Source organism: Cynocephalus volans, chromosome 5 (genome assembly GCF_027409185.1).
Source record: "Cynocephalus volans isolate mCynVol1 chromosome 5, mCynVol1.pri, whole genome shotgun sequence".
Classification (NCBI taxonomy): Eukaryota; Metazoa; Chordata; class Mammalia; order Dermoptera; family Cynocephalidae; genus Cynocephalus; species Cynocephalus volans.
In genome coordinates this window covers 42,239,265-42,248,870 of record NC_084464.1, presented here as the reverse complement: position 1 = coordinate 42,248,870, position 9,606 = coordinate 42,239,265, and positions in this window count along the sequence as shown.

Here is a 9,606-nt window from a genome sequence, read left to right as displayed (position 1 = left end):
TTCCTTCATAACACATTCAACTATTTAACCATTTCTTGTCTGCTCTTTCTGCTTTTTTTAAATTGCCATCTTAGTACTCTGCTCTTCTTGCCCCTTGCCACAACATACACTGTTCCCACCCATCCCCATCCCTTTAGTGTGGTCCTGTCACTGGATAAGCAAGTATTCTGTCTAGCTGGGTAGCTCAGTTGGTTAGAGCATAGTGCTGATAACAGCAAGGTGGGGGTTTCAATCCCTGCACCAGCCAGTCACCAAAAACAGACACAAACGAATAAGTATTCAGTATGTTCATTATTGTGTATTTGTAAAAACTGTTTGTAGCTGGGCCTGATTACACATAGCATGTGGCTATGATTACTTTTTCTTCCCGTACAACTTTGTCTTCCCTGGAGTTAATTGCCTTTCCACCCCTTTTTGCTTCGTTTCCTACATTCTTACTACTAATTGAACTCGCAACTCTTCACCAGTTGCCAAAGATCACAAGATGTTCAGTGATCAGGTGCTCGTCCCAGTTTTGGCTTGATGCATCTTTTCTGAGGCCTCCTGACCTTGAATCTGGAATAGTTGCTCCCCCACTTGTGCACAGCTTCCTGGGCCTCCCTTCATCCTCATGCTGGGGGTTCAGGATTGGTTCTATTTCTTTATCCTGTGTTTTTCCTTGTCTTAATGTGCTTCATTCTGGTGAAACATCCAGTAGCTTTCTGAGAAATGGCGCATGGAAGTTGAATTTTTAAAATCTTGCATATCTGGAAATATCTTATCTCACCTTGACTCTTATTAGATTTACTAGGTATAGGATTCTTGGTTAGAAAGAATTTTCCTTCAGAATGTCAAAGGTATTGCTCCACTGCCTTCTAGTTTCCCTTGTTGCTGTTGAGAATTCTTGTGGCACCCTGATTCCTGATCCTTTGTATATGGCCTGTTTTTTGTTTTTTTACTGGAAGTTTGGTTGTATTTGTGTTATTTCTCTTAGATTTCTTGATGTGCGTTTGTATGAATTTTTTTGCCCCATTCTGCTGATTAATTCAGTTGGTCTTTTCATTCTAGAAATTTATAACCTTTCAGTTCTCGGAAATTGATTGAATTATTTTTTGATGATTTTTTCTACTTCATTTTCTCTGTTCTCTCATATCTATTATCTCCAGCCTTCATATATCTCCTGAATTCATTTATTGAGTATCTATTATGTGCCAGGATGTTTCTAGGTTACAATAGTAATGTGCTTAACAGTCCCAGCTTTCATGGTGTTTATATTCTAGTGGAGGGTGACAGGCAATAAGTTAAAATAAATAAAATAGTAATTAGCACTATTCAAAAACCTAAAATGGAACTGAACAGATAGTGACCCAGTGTCTATTTTATAATGGGTGATCAGAAAAAAAGGTTCTCTGAGAAGATGGCATTAAAGCTGACATCTGAATGGTGAGAAGGAAGGTCTAAGATCGTACCAGCCAGAGGGAATGGTAAAGTCCTAAGACAGACTAGTTGGGTTCAGAAAGACCAAGTCTTAGAATATGATTATGGAGGGCAGAGAGCAGTAGAGATGAAGGTGGAGAGGTAAGCAGAGATGGATCATGTGGGGCCTTGTGGACCACGCAGAAGAGTTTTTTTGCTTTTGTTTTGTCTTCTAAGCTTCTGAAGCATTATAAGCAGAGGAGTAATGATTCAATTCATTCAGGAAATATCAAGCACCTATTACACGCCAGGCACTGTTCTTGGCACTTGGGAGGCATCAGTTTAAAAAAGTCCATTTCCTCAAGGAGCTTACATTCTAGAAGGGAGAGACAGACAATAAAAACAAACATAGAAAGTACAAAATATACAGTATGTTAGAAGATAAGTGCAATGGATAAAGAAAAATATAATTACTTCTTTAAAAAAGGTCTGCTTGGAGAAATGATTGCAGGGGGAGAGAGGACTCAGGGAATCCAGAGACAAGTCTTTTGTGGTAACCAAGGCAGATAATAGTGGTTTTGACTAAAGTGATAGTAGTGAGGGATGGAGAGGTGAACATATTTGGAATAGGTTTTGAGTGTAGAGTCAACAGGACTTACTGTTTAGAATGAACGGATTGGAGGTGGTCAGAAGAAAAGTGGATAACTCCTGAATTTTGGGTTTGATCAGGGACACAAAAATGAAAATTAAGGATTTGGGGGGGGGGGTAGGTTTGGAAGCAGAGGTGGTAGAAGTCAAGAGTTCTTGTTTTGCTCATGTTAAGTTTGAGATATCTACTGAGCATCTAAGTGGAGAAGTCAAGCAGACAATTGGCTTTAACAGATTAGAGCCAATGCTACTTATTTGAGAGTAAAATATATATACACATATATATATATATATATATATATTTTAAAAATGTGTATATATATATTTCATTTAAAGCCATGGGGTGAGTGTGAAGATCAAAACTAGAGTGGGGTCCGTAATGATGCCTCAGGCACTCCAACACTGCAGGCCAGGCAGAGGAGGAGCAAGCAAAAGAAACAGAAGCAGCAGCCAGTTAGGTAACAAGAAGCCTGGACCAGGGGAATGAAACCCAACAGAAGATGTTTGAAGAAGGGAGTGGTCAACTGTGTCAAATGCTGCTGAGAGATCATGGAGATGGCCTGTGGAGAGGACGGAAGCTGACGTGGAGAGAGTAATTAACAACTCTTTCAAAAAGTTTGGCTGAAAGGGTGCTAATAATTGGGGCATCAGGTGGAGGGGCTGTGGGATGTGTTGGATATTGTTTGTTTGCCACGCTGGAAACTCTTCACCTTGCCCTGTGCCCTGCAGGGATGACTTCTGTGGAATGTGTCATCCAGGCTCTCTTGCCCTCTGGCTTCTGATTTGGTGTCACCTGCAGGAGATAAGCTGGTGAGAGTAGAGAGAGGTTGGATGTTTGTTCCCCTTCCACCCCTGGGCTGCCCTCCCCTACCCTAGGCCACAGCTCTGTTGGAGCTGCAGCTCTCTCCAGGCTCCAAGACTGCTCCCTGCCTCACCTTTTCAGGGCTGGGAGTCTATTTGCTCTTGCCAGCCTGGGAATGCTTCACCTTTCTTTGTTAGTTTGCCTGAACCCTACACACATCTTTATAGTCCCTCCTTAAACTCACCTTAATTACTACTTTTGAGTAGTGGCAGTGACAGCAAGCCTACTTGCGGGTGATGGGGGGAGGTGGAGAAAGGGGGAAATGCTGTGCTGCTGGGGTGAGGCTGTTGGTGGAACTAGGGGACTGTATCAAGATAAACTTTTTTTAGGAGTGGGGGGAGAGAAGATCCTTAAAGCCTGTCCTGTGATATATGCATTAAATTCAAAGCCCTTGACAGTAAACATGGTGAGGTAAGATGGTGACGATTCAGGCTGTCTTCTCAGGGGTGTGATGAAGAGAATGGAGTGGAGAGATGGTTTGGACAGAGTGTTTGGTTTGTGGAAATGATGGGCTGGTGTCCAGCCCAGCTCATGGACTTGGATGGAGAGGAGACATTGAAGGTTCCTGAACAATCTTCCTGGAAGCATCAGGAGCACTTTTGAATAAAAGCAGATTGAATGATGAAACTGTGATTTGTTTCTTTCATCTCAATATTTACTTCTTATTTTTCTTTCATTTAATTACCTAGGACCGCCAGTGCAGGGTTGAATAGAAGCCATGATGGCATCTTTATCTTGCTCCTGAGTTTTAAAGAGATGCTTCTGTTTTTTAGCTAGAATTATTATGTATGTTAAATTCAATGTTTGATGTATGACTTTGTAGTATATATGATTTCTTACCCTATATTCTTTATAGGGTAAGAAAATTCAATTTCTAATTAAGTGTATTCATTAGGAATGGGAATTGAATTATATCAAATGCTTTTTATTTCTGTTGAAACGATCATATTTTTCCTCCTTTCGTTTTATGTTAAATCAATTTTGCATTCCTGAGAAAACTATCATGTAATTTTTTTCTACTCAATTCTGTTTTATTTATTAATTTAATAAAACAGAATTAATTTTATTTAAAATGTGTTAATTTTTTAATTTGGGATTTTTATGTCTATGTTCATAAGTAAAATTGACTTAAAGATTTCCTTTCTCTACATCTAGTTTAGTATCAAGTTTATATTAGGCTCTTAAATGACTTGGGATGAATTCCCTCTGTTTTCTGTAATACTTTGTGGTGGGGGTTATCTTTTTTTTTAAGGTTTGATAAAACTTTCCTGTAAAACCCAAGTGGCCTGGTATTTATTTTTTTGGGGGGGTGGAGGGATCAGGGAAGGAGGACTTAAAATTTTTATTTCTAATTTGATTTACTAAATGGTTATAGATCTAGTCAGATTTTCCTTTCATCAGGAGTCAGTTTTGATAAGTTACATTTTATGTAAAATTTCCTATTTCCAAGGTATTGAGATAAAGTTCTTCACAATGTAGTTTTGTTATTCTTCATTTCTACTATTGTTTATTTGTAGTTTTTACTTTTTCATGATCAGTCTTGCTGAAAATTCACTACATTAGTAGTCTTTTCAAAGAACAAGGTTTCAGTGTTTTTGAACATTATTCTATTTCATTTATTTTTGCCCTTATCTCCTTCTTACCTTCTTTAGGCTTACTCTATTTTTTTTTTTTTTTTTTTTTTAGTTTATTGAGTTAGATACTTAATTTCACAATTACTTTTTTCTCTAATATATGCATCTAAGACTATAAATTTCCATCTAAGTAATGCTGTTGTGGATTTAAAGCTTTTTCCACAAAATTCTTTGATACTCCTCCCTTTAAAAGGTAGAGCTTAATTTCTCTCCCCTTATACACTGGACTTAGTGACTTACTCCTGACAAATAAAATACTGTGGAAGTGATGGCGTGCTACTGACCTTGCAACTGGTCTGGCTTTGGATAACTTCAGCTCCAGCTGATATCCTGATTGCAGTCTCAGGAGGGACCCTGAGCCAGAAACACCTAGCTAAGTTGCTCTCAGATTCCTGACCCACAGAAACTGAGGTAATAAATGTTTATTGGCTTAAGCTGCTGAATTTGGGGTAATTTATGTAGTGATAGATAACTAATGCCAGCTGCTTAGCTGCATCATGTGCTTGGTGTTTCATTGTCTTTCAGTTGTAATATTTTGAAATTATCATTGTAATTTTTTTGTCTATGAATAATTTAGAAGTGTGTTTTTAAGTTTTGGAAGTGTAGGCTTTCTAAGTTATCTTTGTTTTTTGAGTTTTAATGTTATTAGATTGTGGTCAAAGACCATTGTCTGCATGATTGACAAAAAAATCTCTCGGACACATTTTTAACAAAAGAGCTCTGTCAGTCATGACTTTTTTTCTTTTTTCCCTTTTTGTAGCTAAACAGTTAAGTTGTGACTTTATCATGCCATTGTGCATGGAGGGAGATAGGTAGTTTTCAAAGCTCTAACTAAGTGAGAAATCTTACAAGAATTTATACCTGTTTTAGTAATTTATTTTTCATTGAAACATAATTGATTATACATATTTATGGAGTACAGACGTGAACATTTATACTTTTAGAAAACATGTTTATTTGAATATTACCAAAGCAATTATTATCAAGCAAGAAAATCATTTAACAAAGCAACACTTTAGAGACTAAAAGTTATACCAGATTCTACAGAGCATAGTCATAATATCTGGAGCTGAGAAATCTTGAAAGAATCTTTTGTTACAGTAACATTTCCAAGAACAGTTTTAAGACAACAGCTAACAGAACAGGGTGGTTATAGTTATAAGTTGGCACACAACTCCATACCGAGAACTGTGAGGTTCTTGTTAATGCTCTTGGCTAGACATCTTATCAGAACAACTAGGAGGTCCCTCTTTCCTTCTGATGCTCCTTTCACCAGTAGTTGCTATTTAGCAGAGCCAACATTCCCAAGACTAAGCATAGGAATTCCATTGGTTAGTGGCAGGAGAAAAGAACAGGCTGTGGAAGCTTAAAAACCTACACATGATAGAAGAAAATGGAAGAAAAATTTAAACAAAAAATATGGGACATGTTTTGCATTGACAGTGATATTGATTGTTTTGGTCTTGGTCATTTTTTTCCCCTGAATGTTCCATGACTGCTCAGAAAGACTGTATTTTCACTGTTAAGTACAGGGTTCTATCTGTGCCCATTAGGTGAATCTTATTTTGTTATTTAAATATGCTATATCTTTATTAGAAGAATTATGTTTTATAGTTCAAATATTTTATATCCTTAGTATTTTTTTTGTTTTTAAGTATGAATAACTGAGAGAGATATGTTTAAAAATCTGCTACTATGATTGTTGATTTATCAAGTTCTTTTTGTAACTCTGAATGAATTGTTAGATTTATTAGAGCTTAGAATTGCTAGTTTCCAGATAAATTGTTCCTTTTACCAGAATTTAGCATCCCTATTTCTCTAACCTAATAATACCTCTTTCATTACAGTATATTTTTTCTGATATTGATATAGTTACATCACCTTTCCTTTGGTTATCATTGCCTGGTATATCATTTTTAATATTTCAGTATCATTGTTTTAGTAGTTCTTTTGTAAAAACTCAGGTTTTTTTTACCCCCAATCTAGGAGCCTGTCTTCTGGCAAATCTCTACCTCCCTCCTGTTTTCCATATCTTATCTCTCTGTACTGCATTTTGGTTCATTTCCTTAGAGTTCTGAAACTTCTCTGCAGCTGCATTTAATCTATTTAACCAATAGATTATTTACCACATTTTTATGTCTAGAAGTTCTAGTTGATTTTTTGCACCAGATTTTCCTGTTCTTTTTCTTTCATCTTAGTTTCTTAATCATTTTTAAATAGCCATTTTTAGTCTCTTTTAGATTGTTCTATAGCTGAAGTACTCCTCCAGTTTGTCTACTAGTAGGGGGATGGGTCATTTCATCATGTGTTTTTAATAACTTATTTTGATTCATCTTCAGCAGGGCTTTTTGAAGGCATTCCATTTGAAGTGCTTCTGCCCGTGAACCCAGGTGCATACCAGTTCAGTACCAATTTTATGTTTATATTTTGGCTTGGGGGGGGGGGGGGGGGGGGCGGCGGTTCCCTGCATGACAAACCAAAACGCTCCCTACACTAGGCCAGGGATTTTATTTCTCATTTTTTCCAGGAAACTCTCCTGTCTCCTGTGCTGCTGGGTGGTTTTTGCCTTTCTCTGAATGTGCAGACCTCACAGGGTCCTGGCTTTATGCCAGCCTCACTTGTGACTTCCTGCCTGTTATTGGTCTAAGACCTCATATACTGACCTTTCAAGGACAGTAAACCTAATCCCTGAGGTACGGAGTCTGGAACAAGGAGGGAGAGGGGTGTCACACGGGCTACTGCAGCCTGGACTCTCATAGCCAGTCAGCATTTAAATAGTAATAAATAAATTCCTTGAGCATGTCAGTGGTGGGGCACGTGTGTTTTCTTGTAAAACTGCGAAAATTTTTTGACCAACCACTTAACTCATAGTGCCACTAGCTGAAACATGTTGTTGTTGTTAACATGGTATTTAGCTGACAATGTAGTAAAGTCCAGGATGAGTTATACACATCAGCTGTAAATTTAATTCAAGATACAAATTTGAAAACTCCCATATCATCAGCAGTGGCTCTGTGAACTTGCCCCGGAAGATAGCATAACAAGGAAGATCTGTGATCCTGTCACTTGCTTTAGTGTGAATGAAGCCTTTGAGGAACACATAGCACCTGATAACTCTTGATCTTCTCTTGAAAAAAGATTGCATTTACTCCATGTCTCATTTATTGAAGGAAATAATCCATTTTCCTCATTACTTAAACTTTCTGTGTTTTAGTTGACTTATCTGTAAAATAGACATAATTAGGTGTGTGCCTGTGGGCAGAAGCCAGGATCTCATCGTCCTTTGAGGCTTTTCCCAGCTTATCATCATCATTATTATCATCAAGTGCTGACCCTCTGTGCCAGGCAATGTGCTAAGTACTTTCATGCGTGTTATCTCTTTTACTCCTTATAACAATCTGAAGGTAAGTACTTGTTCCCAGTTTTCAGAACAGGGGTCTTGGACACTCAGAGAGATTAAGTAGACCTCCCAGAGGTCACAACTAAAACATTAGCAAGGATTTGAACCAGAGTCTTCCTGTATCTAGAGCCCATGGTTTTCACTACTGAGCACAAAGGTGTGAGGCCACTGCTTTCTCAAGAGACCAGGAAGAAAGTGTATGAAATTGGCCCCCAGCCCTATGAGAAGCAGGGTGAAACTCAGAGGGTACAAGTGGCACTCTTCCTCCCTTAGACGGACAGCTCCTTGAGGATAGGAGTTAAGTCACAGGGACTCTGAAGGGATCCTAGATGCTCTTCAGGCCCTGGGCAGATGGGATGATTTTCCCAATGTCAAAGTCATTGGCAAAGCCAAGACCAGAAGAGGCCTTCATGTCCCCAGGGCTGAGCACTTTGCATTCGCTATTAATTCTACGGAGTTCTTAGGGCCACTTGCCCACACTCAGTATCTCTCTACAAAGAGACTTCTGTGAGAGGATGATACTGGTAGCAATGGCTTTATTGTCATCATGAGGATAATTAGCTCTTGTGTCTTCTCTCTAATGGGGAGGAGGTGTATAGAAAGGAGGGAATTTACAAAGATAATATCCACTGGTGATAACCCCACAGTCATAAATTAAAGGTAACCTACACAGCAATTCTCATTAGTTTAATTTTTTGGTTCTCAGTGGATTTGAATACATCTCTCTTTTTAATTTCCTACTCTGACCCCCAGGCAATGAAGCTGCACTTCTCTGAATTCTGGGGATAATCAGCCTTAGAGATTTGGGGAAAGTTGTCTATGACCAGGGGTCACCCCTGGCTCCACTCCTTCCCTCATCTGTGATTCTGAGTATGAGCTCTGCTACCTTGGTTATCTTTGTCTTAGAGTGCTGGGCTGGGCTTCTCCCAAGTTTTAGACTTTGGCCGCAGACTTCCTGATCACACATGAGAAAAAGAACGGGTAAGTGAGGACTGTCCTGCTGTTAACTAGGTTCTGTTTGGTGTGCATTCACATGGTTCACACCAGTTTCATTCTGACTTTGCAGACTAGTCATATGAGGCATCAATCACTGAGCCTCTTGCCATGGTTTCATTTAAGGGAATTTGCCCCAACTCTATCACCATGGCCAAACACCAACACTAACTTCTTCCCGAATACCAAGAACTGTGCTGAGCCCATTACATGCATTAATTCATTTAAGTCTCACAATAATCCTATAGAACAGGTTCTTTTACCTCTTTTTCATATGAGAGGAATAAGATTTAGAGGCATTAAGTAACTTGCCTCTGGCAGAGCTAGAGTTTGAACTCTTAATAACTAAGCCAAAGGGCTGTGAACTGTACCAGATACCACTAGCCTCACCGATTGGCCCCAAGGTAAATATCTTACCAAGGGTCATCCAGACACACTGGCCAGTGACTTGAAGTCTGGCACAAAAATCAGTACCGAGGAAATCAAATGCTGATTTTCAAAAACAAAAATCACAGATTCTTATGAATTTCGACTTTGGAGATCTGTACTAGGAGATGAACAGTGAGAGTTGTGATAGCCTCACTCAAAGTGTGGTCCCGGCACTGACATCATCGTCAGCATTTTAGAAAAGCAAAATTGCAGGCTCGTTCCTATACCTTCTGAGTCAGAACTGC